The sequence below is a fragment of the Brachyhypopomus gauderio genome, chromosome 5, assembly GCF_052324685.1.
Source record: "Brachyhypopomus gauderio isolate BG-103 chromosome 5, BGAUD_0.2, whole genome shotgun sequence".
In the NCBI taxonomy this organism is placed as follows: Eukaryota; Metazoa; Chordata; class Actinopteri; order Gymnotiformes; family Hypopomidae; genus Brachyhypopomus; species Brachyhypopomus gauderio.
The window spans coordinates 14,184,615-14,208,973 of NC_135215.1; the positions used below are offsets into that span (position 1 = coordinate 14,184,615).

General features: G+C 40.2%; 1 long non-coding RNA gene across 1 annotated transcript; it reads left to right on the plus strand.

The window, feature by feature from the left end:
* The first annotated feature begins 2,364 nt into the window (after window positions 1-2,364).
* LOC143514561 (uncharacterized) lies at window positions 2,365-20,379 on the plus strand. The gene is made up of 3 exons (XR_013130900.1): window positions 2,365-2,405; window positions 12,555-12,698; window positions 19,577-20,379. It is a non-coding gene; the product is annotated as an uncharacterized LOC143514561 (long non-coding RNA).
* Window positions 20,380-24,359: the final 3,980 nt, after the last annotated feature.

Below are 24,359 nucleotides of genomic sequence, written 5' to 3' on the forward strand. Positions count from 1 at the left end.
ACACAGTGTGCATTAGCTAACAGATATGGCATTAATGCAGTGTGTATTAGCAATCAGATATGACATTAACGCAGTGTGCATTAGCAAACAGATATGACATTGACGCAGTGTGCATTAGCAATCAGATATGACATTGATGCAGTGTGCATTAGCAAACAGATATGACATTACTAGCAGTGTGCATTAGCAAACAGATATGACAATAATGCAGTGTGCATTAGCAAACAGATATGACACTTATGCAGTGTGCATTAGCAAACAGATATGACATTAATTCAGTGTGCATTAAGCATTACAGTAAAATACCTTGCAATTAGAAAGTTCTGATTTTCTGAAAATGTTCAATGAAATGATAAGAAAGCATTTTTTTGCTTGTTTGTTTGTTTCTCCAAGGTACTGTTGATTACTCTTGCAATGCATGAGCAATAGGTGATATCAGCTCGTTCTTTTGTGCTACTTATTTCAGTGACTGTGTTAATAGATTTGTATGGACCACATGTGCAGCAGTTGCAGACCACAATACCACAGTTAGTGTTTGATCATTAATCTCACTCTTGATGAGCATGTATTTAATGTTTTTGTCTTGTCTGTAGGAGATTAGCGGAGGATCTTTAGAAAGGGATGTGGTCTCTGCATCATTCTAGTGGACTGCAATGTTTTTAAATATAATATTATCCACTGTTTTAATTTTTAAGGCTTTGCCATCTTCCAATTATTGCTGCTGCCCCATTGGTGCATACATGACATATACGTGCATTCAGATCCAGACTTATCCTTGAAAGGAATGAAAAACGAACAAAACTCTCTAACAATATGCTTAACATTTTTCCACACTTTTCTTGTAATCTGCAATCAGCCGCCTCTTACTGCTTTTGTTTGCTAATTCATCCAACTGCAGGGTGAGCTAGCCTATAACCCAGTGAATAAACACGTTTATGGTTATTCACTTCCACAGAGCACTAGTTTCCTGTGCCTGTACTGACATGCTTACTTTAACCTTATACTGCAGATTCGCACGCCTGGTGGCCATTTTTAACATTTTTGACATAGTTCACATTAAAACTAGATATCTCAAGTTGTACATATAGGAAAATTATCATTCATGGCTCAAACTGAAGTAGGCAGTTGGGGGAACATATTAATACACTTCAGTATCATATTCACATAATTTGGTTTATTTTAGAGCCTCTATTGCAGATGCTAATATGCCAGGAATGTCACAAATGCTGACTTGAACTTGAACATGACTGGAATGTATATTCACATAGTTATTCAAATTAGGTATCAGAAATTACAATAAATTTCGCTAGGGTCTTTTCTAACAACACAGAAAAAATGGAGCAAATCCATGCAAGCATTGAAAAGTTATTCAGCTTTATCCAAGGTATGTCAAGTGCACCACACCCATGTCTAAATATGCCACACCCGACACACACCATTAGCCAACTAAGCTAACATGCCAACAAATTCCTTACACGAAACCGAGGAGCTACGACAAACAACAATGCTGCACATATTACAGCAAGACCAGAAAATTCCAATGACTAAATTTCATGTCCAAATATGAACGTTATGATATCATATTTATGTCCAATATAGTCCGACAGCATAAGCTAGGTTACCGTAGCCAACTCCGGTAGCATCCGACACGATACAGAGTGCTGCAGCACTCAAACGCTCTAAAACTGTTTATAATCTAACGCTTAGTTAATGTTTAGTATTAGAATATATATTTTGTACAATATCGCTTATGAAAAATTATCCATTGTTACTCACAGTACGTAGAATCGCGTCGTAGCCGGTGTACCGTCTCACTTCCGGGTTGGCGAAAATTCCGAAAATTGCTCATATATTCCACACAAAGTAATCCGTTTATGTTCAAAAGTATCCACAATCCGCATAAAAACGAACAAAATAATCCATGGCTGCTTCAGTTTCGCCGAACAGTGTGTTCTGGGGAGCTTAGCTTAGGTTAGCAAAGGGTTAGCTTATGTTGCTATGCTAGCGGCCGAAATTGGAAATGAAGCGCCAGTTTCCGAGGGCTCAATTTAAAAATATACTTGACCAATCATGTCATATGAGGGCTGGTTAGCTTCGGAAGGATGTACACTATTGGTTAGAACAGCTTTCAATCACTTCTGAGGCGCCAGCTTGTCTCTGTGGGCTTATTGGTTCACCCTCCCCCCCTCCCCTTCGCACCTCGCCGTGGGAGAGGTTGTAAAACCTGTCACTCAAAGTCACTACCCCACTTTAGACCAATAAAAACCACTCAAATCAAAGCAGAACCGCTGCAGCTTTGTAATGAGGGGTCAAATCAGCGTTAAGAATGCTTCTGTGACGCTTAGGGGGCAGATTTGTCGGAGTGTCTCATTCAGGAAGCGGATTTTGGAAAATTTTGCAGTGAGGTGAGCAAGCTTTTTAAGGTACTTAACCACAACGGATCTACGCTGTTAAGGTCTTAAATTAAAGCCTTATTAGTAAACGATTTTTAGGTGACAAAACATTAAGACATTTCACAACATAAATATGTTTTGTAAACGGATATGTCGGGAGACCCCCTCGCGGGGTGCACTTTTGTGGTCAACTTCAAAGCCGGATATCTCGCGATCGGCTGCACGTAGACGGCTGAAACTCGGTAGGCATGTAGATGGGATAGGAAATTTTGATTTAAGCGCTTTTGTTCGGAGATTCATTAATGTTTAATATGTTTTATATCGCCGTAAAGGAGCTGGGCCCGCCGGCGGGCCCACTAGGGGGCGCTTCTGCATAATAAAGTAGCTTCACCTTGACGTGAAATCAGAACAAGCAAGCGTCTTTGTTTGCATCTAAAGGGAGTTTGGTGCAGTGGTCTGGTGTCTTGGAACTGATCGTTAGCACTGTGGTTGGTGTGTGTGTGTGTGTGTGTTTGGCTTTATATTTTGTAGACTTAAAGAGTTAAAGTAACATGCCATGAAGAACTGCGTCGCGGAAAATGTATAGATCTTTTTATCCTTTATGTATTGTTCAGTAGTTTCATGTTTCAGTGGCAAACGATGGACATTCAAGTGCTTACCAATTACACATACTTGGCTGTAGTGCACTGTGTTTATAAATGTACAAAATGTTCCTGTTTTATTTTTTATTTATATGATTTTGTTCCTAATTTGAATCCTTTTTTCTTCAGAGTGAACTAAGATTATCCTATATCTAGGATTAATTTCCAATTTCAAAAAGAATGTATTTCACAGTTCTTCCACACACCACATACCCCCTGGAAAGTGTTCGTGCCACCCACGGAGCTACAAGTTGCCCGCCTTATGTGCCTAAACGGATCCCTGTGAAGACTACCGAAATGTGATGAGCTAAAAGCTTTAAAAAATGTCTGATTATCATATTAAACTAAAATGTTTCATAACTGACATTATAACACATTTCAGATAGCTTTAGATCTCTATAAGCTCTATAAGTTCATAATTTTCTATAAATTGTTTTTGAAGTCAGAGTGATGTTTCTAGACTCACAGCCCAGTTCATTTTGGGCATGGGCAAGAATGTTATAGATTGCAGTAAGGGCTACCTGTGTTTTATCTGAGTAAAACACCTTTAATGGATGGCTGGAACTTTAATTTAAGGAAAACATAATCGTTTGAAATTACACATTTGACATTTTTATTGATACTAACAACCTCATCTCAGGCCTGTGAAAGATGGCTTTAGTTACTGTAACATAACACATCAAGGTCTATTAAATAATGCACATAAGGCGTCCTCTGTTCTCAGTGAGCCCCATATCATACATCCAACTGCTTCTAGCAAATATAGATTTCTCCAAATGAAACGACATTACTGCTTTAAAGTTTGATTTGAGGATGGAGCATGAGTTTCACAGTTCTTTGCAGGAAACCGTTTTAAATAATGAGCAAGTCAGAGAACTCCAACAGCACTCCTGTCAGCAGGGCACGGATTGGGTTAATGTGGAAAAGAAATTAGAAAATAAATATTGAAACGTGACATTTTCCTTTCTGCAAAAGTTAATTTTAGACATTCAGAGTGTTCTTATGTCTGTGGAAACAAAGTCTTGCTTAGTTATCTAATGGATTTACAAAGCTCATTGCACACAGCAGTGATATGTATATTACCTATGTGGGTCCAGGGTGTCTTGATTGGATGTCTGAATCTGTGCAGAGCACTGGATGCTAGTGGAGTCCAGGGACAGGAGCAAAGGAGCAGTGGAATAACAAAAGACTGAATATAGCATTACCATGCTAGCCGCATACCTGCCGTCTGCACCGTTTATGACACACTTATCTCTCTCTAAACTCCTCCCGTACAGGACGAGGTCTGAGGTTGTCATTGTTTGTTTCTCTGTTTGTGTATGTTTGTGTAATTTTCTGGATACCTGATGTGTTCCATCAGGACTTTTGAGTGTTAAGTAGGTTTTCACACTGAGACTGTGCAGTGTGACTCGCAGAACAAATAGCGCTCCGTCAAGCGTCATGTGCCCCCCTCCCCCCCCCCCCCCTTGCACCCCCACCCCCGGTTTCATGTTCAGAAATCCCAGGGGTACCTCAGGGCACAATCTACAGGCAAGGACTCTGCCACTTTGAGAACATAATCCTTTAACTTGCAAGAAAGAACCTCTGTTGCATGCCGAACATGACAGCAGATTGAAAGAGAATAAGCAAGGTGATTTAAGAGCAGAGCAAATACAACAGCCTGTGAATATCTGATGGGAATATCAGCTCAGAACACAGTTTCAGTTTCTTGTGAAACATATACTTGGATTAAAAACATATAATCTTTGAGGTTACACCATACATACTGTAAGTACATATATGTTTTTATAAACATTCTCTATTATCTTTGAATCACAGGGTCACATCAGCAGAATAAAAGTGCTATATGCTACAGAGTTATTATTAAAACTCATTCTGGATATCTTTTATTCTTAACCTTTATACTCAGTAATTCTTTGAGATACTGTGAAAGGCAAATGAAGCCATCACCAACTCTTCTGTACCCACTTCAAGGCTTTAAGCTGCAGTGGATCTTTTGAAGCAATTGAGAGATGTGTGGATTTGCATATTTAGTGTATTATCCCTGAAACAAATCCCTCTCAGCTTCCTGGAGAGCTTTCACAAATTATTTACTCACAGTAACTGACAAGACAGTTTGAATATACTGTGCTTTTTAAATGTATACAGTTGGAAAAAGCAGACCGATTATGCAGGTGTAATATTTTACTGAAACTATCACTACCCATTTAATAACATAGCTGTGCATGAACATCAGATCAAGAGATGCTACCTTCAGGTATACATACATGCATATAGACAGAGGCCCTTCTACACATATAGTGCACTATATAAGGACCTCTGATCTCTGGAAAATGTGTGTACTTTACTACACTGTACAGTACACAGTTCACATTCATACAGGACATTACATGAACAGGACAGTACACAGTTCACATTCATACAGGACATTACGTGAACAGGACAGTACACAGTCATATAGGACACAGCACACTGGGAGTCAGAACAACAAATATGTTTTGTGTGTAATCTGGTGAACAGTAATAGCGATTAGAGAGCTGCTCAGCTGCAAACCCCACTCCACATTGTAATAAGTGTTCCACTATATACTAAAACTACACTGTTTATGAACCAGAATGGGGAGAGGATCCCAGTCTCAGCAGCAGAACATGGTTTAGGTGTTCAATGAGGTGTACAACAAAAGTCTCTAAAGGCACGGGTGTCCACAACATGATGTCCTTATTTAAAGTGCAAGTGTGAAATGACAGGCAAGAAAAATGTGTGCGCTCATTATGGGATGGCTGGTGGGAGGAGTCCTGATGGTCCTGGTGATAACGGGAAGACTAGTGATTAGTTCGGGTTGAGCGTTGGAGAGGTAACAGTGTGTTGAGTGACCTGACGTTGTCTGAGAAGAAGCTGTGAGATCTGGCAGTCTGGCACAGATGTTCTGCAGCAGAGGCTGAGTTAGTGACAGGAGCAGGATGGGATCATCCAAAATGGTGATGGCCCTGCGGATACACCACTTATGTTAGGATACGTGATGGGTGGACAGGCCCCTATGATTTTCTCAATTGTTCTCGCAGTCCCCTGCAGGGACAGTTCTGTTCTCACACCAGGGTTCAAGAGAGCTGGTTAGGTCCAGTGCAGCAGATGAGGATGAAAGGAGGCGTATTGGCTCTTATAGTCCTTCAAACACCATGAAGATGCTGCTGGGATCTTTGGGCTAAACAGGTGGTATTGAGGGTCAAGGTCAGATCCGCTGTGATGTGCAAACTGAGGGCAGCTTCACTTTCTCTACTTCTATGAAGTGGACGGTGCTCCCTGTGGGTGCAACTGAGGTCAGACCTTCTCTCTCTCAGTTCATCAGGGTTAAGATGCATTACATCCATTAAATCAAGACATTAAAGCAACAGTAAGACAGTAAGTCTCTGGACCAGCCTACACATTGTGGCATTATCAGCAAATTTCTCTGCATCAAATTTCTCATCAGCAGAATGTTATCGTTTGAGTTTTGAATATTGATTGACTGATTTATTTGTTCTTTGGCTTTTGATTATCTTAATGAAGCCACAATATAGTCACACACCGGCATACAAACATCTTGCCGGATGCTTTGCTGCATGAAAATGTTCTTTCCAGGCTTGGTTGGAGATGCCTTGTAGATCGTCTCTAAAACCATGTATATGTAAATAAGAGTTACTCCCAGGGATTCTTACTGCACACTGTACTATATACTTTTTAGAAAGCAGCATGTAAAAGTATATACTTTGTGCAGTATGTAGTAGAGTGGTTTAAAATTCAGAAATATACCCTAGGAGGACCTGATTCCAGGAGACTGTGAAATGAGATGCTGCAAAGTTTACCTATCATACCTCCTTCAGCTTTCCTGCTGAGTGAAATATTCAGCTTTACACTCCTCATTGCTGGGGTGAATTTAGGAACATTTCTCTCAAAATAATGTTTTGTCTCCAAAAAATGTTTGTTTTGAAAACCAGTTTACTAAAAATCCCCAGCATAAGCATTTATAATGAAGGAACGTTGGATTTAAATAAATTGTGCTGATAAAATATAAACCCATAATTCATTACTCTTATAGCATCAGAGTGTTGACAAGCTCATTCTCTTTAGGTACAGACAGAGTGGGTTTCTCGAGTGACCCCCTGCTCTCTATGCTAATTATCCCGCCAAGAATGAATATGTTCATTATCATAATTACACACATAGAAAGCGCACTATAATCTGGTTGCTAGGAGAAGCTGACAAAACGCTAAAGACAAACTGCAGAGCTTTGTTTGCATGCTTTAACAGTGAGGACATAAATGTCCTCTTCTGTCCTTATCCTTACCTGTCCTTATTCTTAACTGTCCTTATCTTTACCTTTATGTGGGCTTGGTCTCTCCTGATCTTGCTGGGGGAACCACACAACTGATGCTTTACGCTCATTGACTGATGGGTCTGCGTTGTTGTTTTGCACTGTAGTATAATAATAAATAATGTTTGGAAACCTACAATATACTGCAAATATTTTAAAGATTTTACAGTGAAACAAAGAGAAACTAAAGAGGTTGTTATCATGCACTCCTTAAACTAAGAATTCAAAGGAGAGTTACTGTCATCCAAACAGTGGTCATACTTCATTACAGCTCATGAAGTGTAGAAGGGGAGGCCTGCATGCAGAATGACATCACATCTCTGCCTCCCATACGAACAGCTGTAGGGCTTCAGGTGTTATGGCTCTGGCCAGGAGCGCCATGTCCCAACAACCACCTGTGCTTTATTTCTTATATATTATTTCTTTTATATATTATATTACCTTATATACAGTACATTATAGTGGGTTATATATATATATATATATATATGTATGGATGCAATTTACTGATCCAATGATCCAAACAACTTTTGTTGAAATGGTTAACGATCATAATGTTACTTTGAACACCTTTTTCACGATTCATGTCACAAGCCAATGAGGCTTGAAAATTGAGGGTTTGCTCAGCTCTTTTGATTTTGTTATACAAAGTCCAAAAAGGCATTTCCTTCCCTACTTCTGGAAGTTTGTTTGGAAAGAGTAATACATTATTTAAAATAACACACTATACTAGTATTACACTAGGACATCTGACTTCCTAAACCTTAAAGCATAGAAGACTTCACACATGTTGGGCTGCAGTATTCCCGATGCTGTTAGCCCAATTGGGACATATTTGAACCAATGAGCTTATAGACTGGAACCTAAATTATTTTCCCTAAGGAATATATGCACATAAATTACTTCAATAACAAGAACTAATGGCCCCATTTCAGGATGGTTTTCTGTGCTCTTCTTTCTAAATATTTGACATTTGCCTTTATGGCATCTCATCAGTGTGTGTCAGGAGTAATATGTTTGCCTGTAAGGCCTTTCCACTTCAGGCCTAGCAGACTGGCCCTGCTTTCCCAACATGACCCAACATGGGAACATCAGACACATAGTGTCCTCTATATATGTGCATCTGAGTCTAGCCTATACCTAGCCTATCTACGTTTCCACACGTCTATGAAGGAACAATGATATCATACTGGCCCTTTCAGTACATATTCTCCATTTCCGTCTGTTGAGAAGGTACGTTCTTCTCTTTAAGTTCTGAGGTGCACTTGAAAACTGCTAACTCCTGTTCATCGTGTTGTCTTACCTCAAAAGTGCATAATGAATACTGCAGATTTTGGAACATCTCCCTTTCCCTATTTTCTGCATATGTTTACATGGCTTGGTGCCAGTCCAGGGTGAATGTGTTCGTACCACTCGTGTTGCGTCATGCAGCTCTCATTTCAGTCTGTCATCTAAAAAGAAAGAAACAAATACAAATATATTGAGTGCAGAAATGTAGACATAGTGGAGCAAGAGTGCATGATATAAGCATCTTGTAGCGGAAGTTGATCAACGGCGTATGTTAAGAGTGTATCAGAGCAGCGGAGGCAGGAAGTGTCAGAATGCAGGCCTAACCTTGGGGAGGATGCCAGAAAAGACTTTTATTACATCTGCTCAGTCCAATCTCAACCCTGCTGGACACACTATTGCTGGAGGGCTGGACATCCAGCAATGTGAAGAGTGAATTCACCGGAGCCCCAGAGGCTCACTGCAAGCACTATGGCCCCTTCCATATTATTTATCTGCACCCAGGGTTTGGATTGCAAGGGCTGCCCACTGCTCCCAGTCACAACGGGAGACGTCCCTGCATTGTGGGCCGCAGCAGGCCTGAGGAGCATTGCTGGACACTGAGGAATTGTTTGTCTTGGGAGGCAGAGGCAGAGACAGCACAGTGTGCCACACACTCCAGAACTGAACCTGTACAGAGTGAGCCGTTCTTCCAGACCTGGGGGACAAGAGAAGACAAGTGCAATAAAACTAATTGGAAATTTGAATGTCTGAAGGCCTGGCTCTGATTTATTATGGTCGTGATTGGGGTTTATCTGCATTTGGAGGCGATGTGTGCACAAGTGCCTGGAGGTAGAAGTCAGATTTTTTGCAGGATAAATGATGCATTGGTTGATGTTGAATGGTTCAAGGATACCACAGAACTAATAAACCCAGGGTCAGCATCCCAGTGTGCAGTGTGAGCTTCCTGCTGTGGCATGTCCAGCCTGGCTGGATTTGTGAGAATGTCGACTGCTCATGCATTCTGGATTGGGATTCAGCTCAGTGTTAACCCAACCATGACATCCCCCTTTAGACCTGGAGTCACAGGATATATCTCGCTCAAACAGCTTGTACTCATGAATAAAAGAGTGAGTTTTATTCAAATCTACAGGAACACGGTGTGGAATCATGCGTTAGAGTCATACGTATAAGACTTTCATATCCTTTGCTATCAAACAGTGTGAACAATCTCTGCTTTTTCAATCTGCTAGAAGGACTCTGTTCGTGTTTAAAGATGTAGAACTAGTTCTATCCGCGATCTGGAATCAATACAGGAAATTAAAGAGCCACCAGGAAGGAGTCGGATCAGCGCCGCAATCAGGAGGAAGTAACCACGGCGACGGCGGGGAGGCAGCAGAGACCGGCACTTAGCCAGCTGCACGTGCTGCAATCGCGTTTCTTCTGTTCGCGAGCACTCTGATCTCCCCCGTCAGCAGCAGCAGCAGAGGCTGGCCGATGCTCCGGGTTACCACAGTAACGAGACTCGTGCAGCATCCCAACACGGGCCCAGACCAATCAAATGAGATTCTCCCAAAAGCCCTAACTAGGAACAGTTGCGGGCCAGAATTTTATTTTATTTTTTTCCAACACCTTGACAACAAAAAGGATTTGCAATAACAATAGCTGCTAGCACCATGCTCTATGGTAGCAATCTCAGAATGAATGCTGGTGTGTTTGTGTGGCTGGCTTGTCTATTCTTTACTAGGACTTTAAAGCATTATTTGGCTCTGCACATGACCAGCTACTTTTTACCTAGTGCAGAGGCCAGGCAGAAATAAACAACCGAGTCAAGAGCTCTCACCAGTGTCTCTCTCACGGCTCTCCTGTTATCTCCTATTTCCCCTCATCTGTTCATGTTGGTCTGGAGGAGCGGTCCGCGTGGTGCAGCCCGGGCCGGCCTGGCTGAGGGGCCGTTTCACCGCCCCATGTAATCGATCGCCCAGAACGACGCGCTGGGTTGAAATGGGCCGTCTGGGATGGACGCAGACGGGCAGTGTGCTCCGGGTCAGGTCTAATGTGTTAGGAGACCGAGACGGTAAGATGAAGGGCCCATCCTGGTGTCTGCTGTTGATATTAAAGTGTATGTGCAATTTTCCATGGTGCAGGTGTGCTGGAAAGGTTTAGGAATACAAGACATCACAAGATTGTCCCAAAGTCTCAGGATTTTTTTGCAGGTCCACAAAAAATGGTGTTTGATATAGTATGATATAGTTTACTTTATTATAACATTTTAACTTAATTATAACATTTACTGACTTGTGGGTGTCAGAATGTTATCTCTGAGCTCATGAGCTATTAGTCCTTTAAAATCATTTTGAATTTCTTGACCCTTATTGTGACGCCGGGGGCGTCGGGACAGAGGCAGCCGGAGACGTGGGTTGGACAGAAGGTGGTTTATTATCCATGGCAACCAGTAACACTTGTAGCGCATACACAGCAAGTAATGCAAGGTAAAGCTCGTAGCGCACACACTGTAGATGCAAGGTAAAGCTCGTAGCGCACACACTGTGGATGCAAGGTGAAGCTCGTAGCGTACACACACGGTAGGGAACGCAGTGACGAACTCGCTATCAACCAGAGACGCTCGTGTAGCGGCAATGTGCAGCACTGGACCAGATGACCTGCGGGCTTAAGAAGTGCAAAGTAAACAAGAAACAGGTGCTCAGTATGATGGTGATTGTGACTGTGGGAGTGGTTGCGTGCGCGGGGGTGTGTGCTGGGATCGGCTGCTGGCCGGGTTGCGCGCCCTCTGGTGGCGACCCGGCCCCCTCACCGTGACACTTATGACATATGGTTCTCATTCATCTGAGAAAATTACTCTATTTCTCAGTTTTGCACACTATTCGCTCCAATGCTGTGTGGTTTAGTATTGTGTTTTCCCGTTGATTTAACATCACAAGCACACATTTCTGAAAAAACAACAATAACAATGGTAAACATTCAACTGGTAAATTAAGATTGCCACTGAAGAGCTGATTCTGTCAACTTTGATTTCATTTCCATATCTTTTCTTCATGTTGTAGCTGGCATTATGTCCAACATCCATTAGTAAAATGTATGTCTTCTTACACAGGCAAGGGGCTAATGTAATTTGAAAAAACAAAGCGAAATCCAGAATGTAATTTCCTTGCTTCTCATAAAGGCAAACATCCAACCATTACGGGGTAGACCTGGTGTCTGCAGGGCTTCCTGCCATTTGGTTTAGGAGAATATTATTGACGTTAATAGCCTTCATTACTGCAGCCTTGATGTTACTATTGCTCCTAAAAATATGATTATATTGTTTGTTCACATGTATAAATTGATAATTGAATAAATGGCTTTAGTACATTGTTGATATTCTTTAAGAAAATGTGTTGAGCGTGATTTGTGAATAGCAGGATAGATAGTTTTATTCCAAAGAAGATCGGAATGTAAGACATTTACTACATGTTGCTGTATGGACACATGTGTATGTGATGGTGCCTCAATTCTGGCAAATATCACCAGTTTCACCAGTTTCAACATCAAAAAGAAACTAGAATACCAGAGTGGGATGACTAAGGGTTGCTGGACATGCCATTATAAGGATGAGATGTTTCTGTGCTTAGGTTCAGATTAATTGTTCATCAGAGGAATTGTGCAGTCATGGTCTCTGCAAAAATGTACCTTACCGTTTTAGGCAAACCTAATGACATTAGTCAAGAATATTATATGACCAATAAAGTTCAGCATGCTGGTAATGAATATTTTTTAGAAAGGAGAGAACATGTAAACTTGTTTTATTTGTGCCATTTTTATTAACTAATTAGTTCAAAGTGTTGGAATTTGATTGAAGTGCCATTCCTACACATGTGACTTAATGTTTCTTTTCTTCTCTAGCTGATACTGAGGGGACATTACTGTGGTGGTGGTTTGTTGTACATGAAGGCTGCCAGGCCTTTATCCTGCCAAAATCCTTGACTAAGCCATCTGAGACAGCTGTGAGTGAATTTCCCAGACCTGTGCTCTGGCCACAGATGAATGGTAAGCGCATGCACATGACCTATTAAAACTCGGCCTGTCAGGCTCTGGGCCGAGTCCTGTACAACAAGCTCATCCTGAGAGGAATCAGCACATTTTGGGAGGTCGTGCGCTGTAACCTGCTAGCCGAGTCTCTCTTTGAAGCCTCATTCATTACAGTTATAGCAAAATACCATGTCAGATTTGTTCATTTTCTTATCGCCAGGGTGCACCATCTGAAATGGCTGGACGACACCAGAAGCATTATGATCAACTCCACTGCTACCTGCACTACTATGGCAGTAGCAAACTCAGTAATGATGTTCTGCTGTGTAGAAGGGGCTCTCTGCCATGCCTTTACCTATTTCTACTGTGCACTATTTAGGCACATTGTCAGTTCTTGGGGACTGTTTAAAATATTAACAAATAGCACCTGACAAGTGATCAGAATCATGCTTCCTAATCTAACTTGTTTGATTAAGTCACTTGTGCTATACTGAACATAATTAATGTTCATTTTTTTGTTGATCTATTAGCATACCTGGGCCCATAGTTTGATCATTACTGAATGAACTAGATTGGACTGTTGACAATTTGGCATGACTTTGGACTTTTCTGTTCACCAAAGCTGCTGTCAAAGCTGTTGCTTTGGCAACAAGTCTGTAATCCCAAACGTGAAGATTTAGAAGCGTTCTCTGTAAAGGAAGTCTTGCCCAGACACAGTTGCTCCTTCCCTGTGGGGTGAGCAAATGAAATAGGAGCATGAATAACAATCAGAGCGTTCAGAGCACATATGTTGCGTGATAGTCAAAATCATTTTTTTCCCTTTAGAGATGTAACATTTTAGTTCTGATCTGTGAGTTGTGTGTGAAAGGTCCTTTCAGGTCACACTTGTTGTGCTTTGATAAATGCAGTTGAGGGTTGACAGCTGTGCTCTGACACCAGTGCACACAGTGATATGCTACGTGATTCTTCACAACTGGGACATTCTTGCACATAACAGAGGATGCAGAATTGACCTGCTTAAAGAACATTGTGTGATGAGCTAACAGAAAGATGTACTTGAGTCTCATAAATGTTTCACTAGATTCCCAGGCCACCCTAGAGCTCAGGCTATTAAGGAATTCTTTTTTTAATCACAGGTAGAGTAAGGGGATCCAGCCTTTTTGCTTTGAGAACAAAAACCTTTACAGATATAAATAATCACCTCTCATCAACACTGGAGCATGATGCAGCCAGCTCAAAAAACTCAAACAACTCAATTATCGTCTTTGTATTTATCTTGACTGGTAGATCTGATGTCATAAATGCAAGACAGAGGTTGTAGGATAACTGTGCTGAGTACACCGATTACGGAATCCAGAAAGGGATTGTTAAAACAGGCCGACAGGGTAATCACAGGGTAATCCAGGAGCCGTTCGAAACCGTTCAAAATGGAACATTGAAAAAACAAACAAAAGACAGAAGAAGCCTGGTGTAAAAAGCCACTAAACAGTTGACTTCTAAAGACAGTAGGAGGTTAGTGAGTATATATGTATGTTCAAATGAGTCCTGAAGGCACTGCAGGTGTTGGCCAGTACAGAAGGCCGGATGCAGAGGCAGGTTTGAGCTGGAGGGAGATTGGCCAATCCCAGAGTGGCAAACCACGGAGTGCAGCATGTGTGAGAGCTGTTTTCCTTTTGCACCATTATGAATAAATCCGAAATAATCCATAAAACTATAATATGCACTGGACAACTGGGGTCTGCTTTAAGATTTATAATTAATCCCCGAAGACTCAGGCTCTGTAGTGCCTGACACTGTCAATAGCATAATAAAATGTGCTGAAAATGAAAGCTTTTAAACACGACATGGTTGATTTGTAATGACGCCAGTAAAATGTGAAATATGGGCTTATGTGTGTTTGGCTGTGTGCGTGGGGAGGGTGGGTGGGTGGGTGGGTTTGTGACTAATATTCACACACTGGTTTATGTAAAGCATCTAAGTTGTATGTTAGGAGCCTCTGGCCTGTCTGTTGGCATGTACAGATTTAGTTAATCTATAGACCTTCATCAATGTTCAGGTTTGCAATGTCTTTACTGAACAAATTAATTGTGCATCATAAAATATTGTGTGGTTTACTAGATAAGTCAGATTAAATAAATCTTCATTCCCCATTATCTGGTAGTAGCTGCAGTGAACTGTGCAGTCCTCCTGAAGAGCTGTTCATAGGGCAGTATTGGGCAACACGGGTCCTGACATCAGTCCTGCCCTCCGATTCCATCATCACCTCACTGGCCTTAAGGGTTTCAGGTCAAGTCTAACAATCCGTGTGAAGGGCCATAGTGGCCAGATAATGGGGATCTGAGCCTATGTACAAAATAGATTAGCACTGGGGTGGCCATACCTTAGCCAAAAGGCTATCATCCCTGCCACGTACCAGAGCTTAGCCAGAAGGCTAGGGTTGGGAGGTGTGATAAGCCCTTCTTACCTCCAGTGTTATGTAAATGAGGCGTGTCTCAGGTGTGGGTGGTTGCTGCTTCAACACACACCTTTGGCTGCCTGCCACAAGAGACTGCAAGCTCTCTTGCAAGAAGTCACAAAGTGAGAAGAAGTCAGAAGTCACAAACATAATATTTGAATTATAGTGACATATAAGTGGCATATTGATTATTCAAAATGGCACTGATTTTTTTAACCTTATTTTCAGTATTTAGTCTTTTGAAAAACTGCCCATAGGTAAAGATATTTTTACATACATTTATACAAAAAACCCTCAGCTACTTGAAATAGAATAATAATCTTGAGCAATTTTAACTTATCAAGATGGTACTTTTTAGTGTGTCTCTTCCAAAAACACAACAACAATCTTACCAGAAGAGATTTCCGAGTCACTACTCTCTTTTTTTTGCCCCCCCCATCTTTGGAGGACAACTTTATTTTTATGTAAGAATAAAAAGAAAACAATTCTGTAAAATACAGTACAATAGTAATAAAAATAATTGGTGGGACATACAGAGAAAAGAGAAGGAGAGAAAAGAGGGTCAGTGTTCAGTGTTCATGGTCAGCCACTGGTCAGTGTTCATCCACAACGTCCCCTCAAAAGCCCTCAATGTCTAAAATACAGTAAAGAGTACAGGAAGAGGTGCCTTACACTATCACCGACTATAACAGCCTAAAATGTAGTGTCCCACCACCCCCACTGCAGAGAGTAGCCTGTTCAGCCAACCCCCCCCCCCCCCCCCCAAAAAAAAGTCAACATTGCCAGAAATTTTGATTCAAGTTAGCTTTATTGATATTCGCACAGTAACGAAACGTGTTACTCTGCACACACCTGGCACTGCCACATCATCTCTTTTCTGCACTTGCCACATGTAAACTAAGTACAAGAAATACAACGATTAGTGGCATGATTATTCTTGCAGCCACACTTGACTCGGCACAATGCCCTTTTCCCTGTGTCAGGTGTGGGTGGTTGCTGCTGAACCTTTTCCTTGGCCACCTCCTTGGCTGCCATATGAGCCTGTCCAAGCTCTCCTGCAAGCTTCACCAAGAAGTCTGCCCATCTCTCTTTTACACCTGTGCATGTTGTTGCTCATCTATTGTGATATGCCTTCCTGGGTTGTAAGCATTGAAGCAGTTGGCAACGAAAGACCCCCAAACATTAGAGACTGCAGCAAATGGGTCAGTTGCAGCTCGTTCACTGCGTGTGTCCATGCTGTATACACATGCGTGTGTCCTGGAACCGGTATCGCTGCATAATCTTCATGATGGAGGGCTGCTGCATTGCTGGATGAGGATGGCAATGAAAGCCATTAGTTCAGGGAGGGCCATGAACCAGTTTTCATGCTGTGTCGTCTGGTGTGCATGCTGAACAGTCCACTCCTGTATGGTCCGAAGCATTTTCAGAGAGATGAAACAGAGGAAACTCTGTAAGCGACTAGACACTTCACTTCTGGCAAAAGCAGTTGGCTCTCCATTCATGGGATGGCATTCAATTGGGCTGTGATGCCTTCCATAATGTCTACCAATCTGTTCCTCATGCCACACTGTGCCGTCTTTTGCCATCTCTGTCAGCTGCTCGTGTGACTCCATGTGACCTCTCTTTTCTGGAGGTGATGAAGTCTCGTGATCCACAGGAACATAGGTTTGAGATTTGATTAGTGAAAGGTTGAAATAATGTGAAATTGACACAAACATAATATTTGAATTATAATTCCAAAACATTTCAAGTAAGCCTCTTTTGTACTTATGTAGGATTGTTCTCACACTGCAAAAAGTAGCATTTTATTAGTCAAAATAGCTCTGATTTGTTTTACCTTTTTTGAAATAGTTTTCGTCTTTTGAAAAACTGCCACTAGGTAAAGATATTTTTACATTAATTTATACAAAAAAAACCCTTAGCTTCTTGAAATAGAATAATAATCTTGAGCTATTTTAACTTATCAAGATGGTACTTTTTACAGTGTGTCTCCTTCCAAAAACACAACAGCCATAACCAGTAAACAAAAAAGGACATTTAGTAAATCTTACCAGAAGAGATCAGCTGCTTGTGTGTCTCCATGTGACCTCTCTTTTCATACATATTCACCCAAACACATATACAGCCTCACACACACACACCCACAAACATTATTTTCAGTAGTTTTTAGCACTTTGAGTTGCATGTATGTATGAAAGGTGCTATACAAATAAAGGTTATTATTATTATTATTTATTATAAAAAGGGAAGGGCAGAAAAAAAACACAGCTCAAATGACCACTGCAATGGGGGAGGCCAGGGTTTTTTTCTTCTCTATCTGAGTCAGTGAACACATCCAGCAGAACAATGAACTGACACCATCACCCCCCCCCCTAAGTGGTTGCATGTACATAACAAAGGGTGGCCTAATGGAATGCAAATGTCCCCAGAACTGCCCCCTGGTGGAGACCAGGTACAAAATTTTGGAGTGAAAATGCTGGTAGTCCTAGTGTTAGAAACAGACAATTAAACTTTACATTTTACAAAATGAATTTTTTTTATGTCACAATATGCAGGACTGTCACAACATATGGACTTAATGGTAGTTTTAGTATTTTTTATATAGCATCTTTAAAACCAAGGTGCTTTACAGTTATAAAACATAATTAATAGTACACATAATTAATACCTAAAACACCCACATAGGACCAGACAGATAAACACAATACGACAGCAAACATCTCACAAGGAAAATAAATATGAAACAAAAATGAAGGGTCTTTAACCTAGATTTAAAAACAGCGATAGGGGGTGCAGGCCTGAACTCCAGTGCTATCCCACAGTGTTAACACTCATACAGCAAAGGTAAGACCAGCTTTGGACTTGAGTGGAGGTCAGGAAAGAGTTCGAAGCAATTTATCTGATGACCTCGGTGGCCTTCAGTGCACGAGAGGCTCAAGAAGCACTTTAATATAGGATTGTGCCCAAGCATGTGAGGCCTTAAACACCAATAAAAGTACCTTGAAATTAATTCTAAAACATTGGGAGCCAATGAAGAGACACTGGACCAGGAGAAATATGATCTCCCTCAGTGGTCCGGTCAGCAGTCTCACTGATGCATATTGTACCATCTGCAAGCCACAGAAGCTTCATTTACACCCATATAAAGGCCATTGTAATAATCTAGTCTAGAAGAAATCGAGGCAGTAACAACTCTCTCAAGATCCTGCCGAGTAAGAAACGGTTTCACCTTCGCAATCGCACTTAATTGATGAAACCTGCTTTTCACCACCTCATTAACCTCAAAATTGAACCTAAGATCTGAGTGAAATGTTTTTTTAATCCTTACTTTGGTTGTAACATAATCTGATATCCCGCACATTGTTCTGAAGCAATTCGCAGGATTTTCGTGAACCAAAAAGCATAATCTGTGTTTTCTTTTCATTCAGCTGTCACCTCTTAATCTCAGCTAAACACTCAACTAAATGTTGTATTGAGCATATGTTTGTTTGCTTTAAAGTGAAGTACAGCTGCGCTTCCTAATAATATCCCCCAAAGGAAGCAAAATAAAACATAGAGTAATGACCCCAGCACCAACATTTGAGGTATTTCATTATGGCTAACAGCTAACTGGACGCACTGCTCCCGATATTACCGGTAACTGTAAAGGCTCTGGGATGGAGACTGGGCTTAAACCAATCCAGATCTACACCTTGCAATCCCATAAAATGCTCCAGTCGGTCAACAAGAATGATGTGATCAACAGTGTCAAAAGCAGCTTTTGGATTGTGCGAGTTTTTACAGTTGCAAGGCATTCAGAACCAACAGTCTTCCAACAGCACCAACTGCAGAGTAAATTTAAAAATAGAATTTGTCTGAAGCAGCAGGTTCATATAAACTTGAATGATTATGTTAATGAAATCTGTGCTAGTCTACTGAAAGATCTCCATGATGCAACAAAAGGTCTTGCGTATGATACATACAGCACGCATTGCCTGAGGCACTGTTCATTTTAACCAGGGATGGTCTTTTGTATTCCATTAGCAAAAGTATTTTTGATATACTGCAAAACAGGATTGGAACACTACTACATTCATGCTTGATCAGTGCATATGGAAGATTATATATTGTGAATTGTGAATGGGTGCCTTGCCAGCAGCAGGTTAGGTTGCACTCATTTGTACTTATAAACCAATCATGGAAGCCTATTCTGACACAAGGCGCCTGCAGTGTGGGGTAATACACAAATAATTAAATTAGTGAGAAGCAACGCACCACATTTCTGCAGATGAACTGGTAAAGGGTGATTCAAACACATATTTATGCTAATGTTCTTTAACACCTACATAATTTTACAGCAACCACAAAGAAACAAGGCATGAAAGTAAAAGATGTCAAGCCATTTATATATATTTGATTCCTTCATTCATGCATAACACATCTTTTCATGTATCTGTTGCAGTGAAACAAGGACATGGCTGCCAAGCAGCACACGTGTGACTAAGTCTGCCCTCTGTGTTTGCCTGAGCAGATCTCACTATGAATTGGACTACGCGACAACTCATCTGCATAAGGACAATTGCTTTTGTCATGGGAAAGACTTAGTATTCTTAGGGCAATTAATTTTCTCTATTTTGTGTTTGCTTTAAAGAGATAATTTTGGAGGGAGTTTGTTGTGTGGGGTTTATGTGTTAAAATGTTCTTCCCTGCAGCATTTTCCATTCACTGATCTTTTGACTTAACTGGGATGCTTTAAGAATTCATTACTCTCAATTACATGACACTGAAGTTTGACAGTTAAGAAATCTGCTTTTCCAACTAAGAAAAGTTCTATTTTGTGAAATATTCTTAGAGTAAATTTAAAGGAGTAGTTCAAACCACAAAATAAATGAACAAGACTTCGTTTCAGCAATTTAGGCTAATGCTTTAACCTGCATCTTAAGTCTTGGTGTATTTGGATGTCAAAAACACTGCAGAACAATGACTGTTGTACCTTCTATGACAATGATTCTGTGTTCTCTGTAATACAATAACAACGAAGAGCTCTATATATGCATGCCCAAAATATGACACACGAAAAAATTTATATCTCATTTCCAATTGTAATCACATGTTCAACATAGCAAATAAAATACACTGAAATCTTTGATTTGAAACATAGAAACCTTTTGACAAAGGTAATACACATTCTTGGAACAATTTCTTGATTGTTTGTTTTTATGTTGCAAAGCAACATTTCATTATAATGCTGTATCTTGGTGTAATTACCAGCAATGTTTCAGTGACATATCCTCTAATTCTGTAAAAAAAAAAAGAGGTCACTTTATTACGTTTGTCAGGGTCGGTTTTTAACCATTGCCCATGGGCTGTGTGTGCTCTTTAATCTGAATTTGGATCTTACTGCTGTGTAAAATTTTCCATGTCTAATACCTCAGACCCTGCTTTGTTCATAGTAAGTACTACTGGAAGTATTTGTTGGATATGAACAAATTGCTTTGGACCTAATGTAAAATGTTTCAAACCTTTCTGCTGAAAAATAATGTTTTTTTATGAAGTCGGCTTTCTCAGAGAAGCAAACTGCAACTGCTACATTATTAAAACTGTTATAAAAATTATGATTTTCTATCTGTGCCTTACTTCCAATATTTGGCCCTTTCTTTTGTAGGCCCATGTTATTATGAATGTTGATTGAACAAACTTTGAATTATTGAGTTTGTCAACTCAAATGATTGTGTCCAACTCCTGTTATATGCCAATGTATAAAAGTCCTCTAACTTATTTTGATATTTGTCATGTAATAAATCTTCAGCATCTCTTCAGAGCCTATTCACAAATAACTCCTTGTAATGGCTAGAGATATCTTGTTATAGTGAGAAATCTCTAGCCATTTAGAGTATTGCTTGCTTTGAATTACTAGCCTGCTCTTTGCCAAACCATCAACCTCAGAACACACTTACCTGCTCCTCCACATGGTAAAAAAGCACAAACAGCACCTTGATTTATAACTTGGATCTTACAATACAGTGCACACATATCAACAAGGCTGTAATAATAACACAGGCAATATTTATTTATGCTAATGTACTTTGGAGTAAGATTAATTCATCAGTCAAATGACAATTAGGACACGGTGTGTGAATGAAGGAGATGGGGTCATAGCCATTGACCTCATTCAGCCTTCTCCAAACTTGTTTTGCAGTATGTTGCTGGTACATGCAAGTGAAGAAAGAAAAATTAAAGCTCACCCAACATTTCTTACACATGTTCATACATGTGACGTCTTGCCTTTGTTTGCCACATCACTGAAGCATTTTCTCCATGTTTTGTTTGTGTGTGATTAATTTGTAGGCCTAGATCGGTTATCTAGTTTCAGTTAGGTCTTTCTGGATTTCACTTCCAGCTTGTTATTCTAATTTCTCAGCTATGGTTTTACCTCAGATGTGTTAGTCTGCTGGTTCACTGACCTGGGACTGTATGTATGACCCTACCAACTGCATTACCTTTAATAAATATGCTGACTCATGCTTGCATCCTGCCTCATGTTCATTAACAGTTTGCCAACACTGTTTGTGTAGGTGCAGTATTTAATGTATGACTGCAGTAGACATTTCTCAGTCTTGCGAGGACTGAGTGGGTGGAATATTATATATTCAAAAGGTGACTCGCCTTAAAGGACGGGGCAGCCATCCTAATGTCATAGAGGAGTAACCTGCCAGACTCAGGAAGGTTGAACCAGCCAGTTAGGACCAACCAAAAGGTCACCAAGATGTGACTGCATGATTGAAACCTTCACTGATGAAAGAATGCTTCTTAATCAGCAAACTGGAGTTTTTCACAGGAGTAGGCCCTCCAAAACACGTCATTGTACATAAGTCAATGTTAAAACGATACTGTCTGTGCTGTTTTTTTGGCAAAGTTTTGGGAAATAATCCTAGTTATTTTACATTGACCAAAAAGTCTCTGTTTACGAAATTAAGACAGCTGTCTTCAATTTAAAGTTTCTAAGTGACATCTACAGTCCCTGCAAAACAAGATTAAGGGCTGTCACTCTTATTCACTGTAGCTGCGTCTGTATCTCTTAGTTCTTGTTTGTCCTCTCGTCCCATTCAATATTCCTACATCCACTGCCATATAAAATCAATACCAGGATTCAGTTACCTTAAGTGCATTGTGGTGCTGGAAATTAAAATCTCTTGCTTGTCATTTTGATTTATTCATCCATAATTTCCATCTGCTCTGAGGAGGGCTGCACTCCTATTAGGCAATCAAAAGCTTACACACACACACACACACACACACACACACACACACACACACACACACACACACACACACACACACACACACACACACACACACACACACACTCAAATATTCAGTGGGATAAGTACTCACAGTGACTTCAGTTACGGGAAGCAGCGATAGCTTCTGCTCAGCACAGCGTGCTCATTTCGTAGTATATAGATGTGCCTGTCTTCTGAAGTGCCAGTGTTGAATTATTTGGAGATTACCTTAATTGGTATAAGAGGTAATAATTTTCCACTTGCATTTGGCAAACAGCACAGAAGCCAATTTAGGTTAGACGTTGCTGTTGCCTCAATCCAGATCAGACAGCTTTTGTCAACACCATAGGTTCATGCGAAATGCTTATTCTACAAACATTTCAGGGTAGTAAATAAACCATGAAATCTCAACAAGCAAACGAGAAACACAGCCTCTGTTCCAAAAGAATTTAGAGGAATGCAAATCAGCTTAACAAGAAATCAAACGAAGCATGAAGAGGCCAAGACTAATGGACCATAGTAAACTCTATTTTCTAACTTTACAATCTCTCCTACAGATTTTCTGCCTGCTTTTTTTTATAAGCTTTCAGTGATCGTTGTGAATTTGTAAGTGCACCGTAAGCCAATTAAAGTAACTAATATCAAAGGAGGGCCGCAGAACAAGCTTTTTGCATGTGTCAAAAGGGCGTAACATGGAATGTCAGTCATTTCCAACTTGCTGTGGGGTTTTCACTGAGGGCTCATTTCTCCCATTTGATAAGCTGATTGATTGACATAGCAGGTGATCATAGAGAAGGGTCCAATATTCACATGCAAATGGAGCGAGTTTTCCAACTTTCCTCTGACCATGTTGACGTAATAATAGTGGGCACCATGAGAGTGTAGAAAAGGTGTCATAAAATTAGAGGGGTTAGAATATCTCAGCTCTAAAACTCAAGATGCCCTGTATGTACATATGCAGAATCTATTCAAACAGTAAATGGGTGTAAACATGATATTTCTAAGCAGACAGATGTGTATAAAGTATCTGTCTTCATCCCCTCTCTTCTAGGTTTGTGCTGGGGCTGGAACACAGATCCGGATAATACGTCTCCAGATTTTGTAGGGCTCATTTACTTTTTTTATTCAACTTTTTAATCTTTAAACACCACAGTCATTATTAAACTGCTTATTATGAAAGATGTCTTGATTTGTATCTGTTCTGCTATCAAAGCTCAGTCAAAACTCTTAAACAAGCATTCTTGCAGCTTTGTGTATTCCAGTAAAAGTAATTGTCATTTTGAGTTGATTGATAAGATATTCTGTTTAAACATAGTAATAATTCTACATTCTACTTTTTAACCTATTAAAATTATTAACCTAACTCTTGCTGAATAATCGAATGGCTCCTGTATAGAAATATTATTTTATTTCTATATTTAAAACATTATAGTGAGTTGATATTTAACAATACATAAATAATAATAAAAAAGAGTTTTTATTTATTTGAAAACATTTAATGAAATTGAAATATGGTGTATCTCTATTCTGCCTGTATACCAGAAGGGTTATTAATGTTTTTAAATAATGACCCCATGTACTTCATTCAGCTGGTAACACATGCTCTGTACTAGCACATGGGGCTGTTTTCATCTTTTAACAACTACCACCTGACATTGAACACATGAATGAGCATCTGTGTGGCCACTATTGGTGCTTGAGTTCTGATGAGAAGCTTCTGTTGACAACATCTTTTCCATCTGTACGTAACTATGTCAAATGAACCAAATGGTTGAGACACAGTCTTAGCACCAAATTCTTCACTTTCTGCTAGCAGACATTTTGATCCAAATATACGTCATGTGGGTTTTTTTTTACATAGATGCGGCTTCTATTTTTAGGCAGTAATCAGGTGTCCATGGAACCACAACTGTGATGAGGCCTTCACCACTCAAGGTTACATTTTTTTTGATAGGGAAGTTT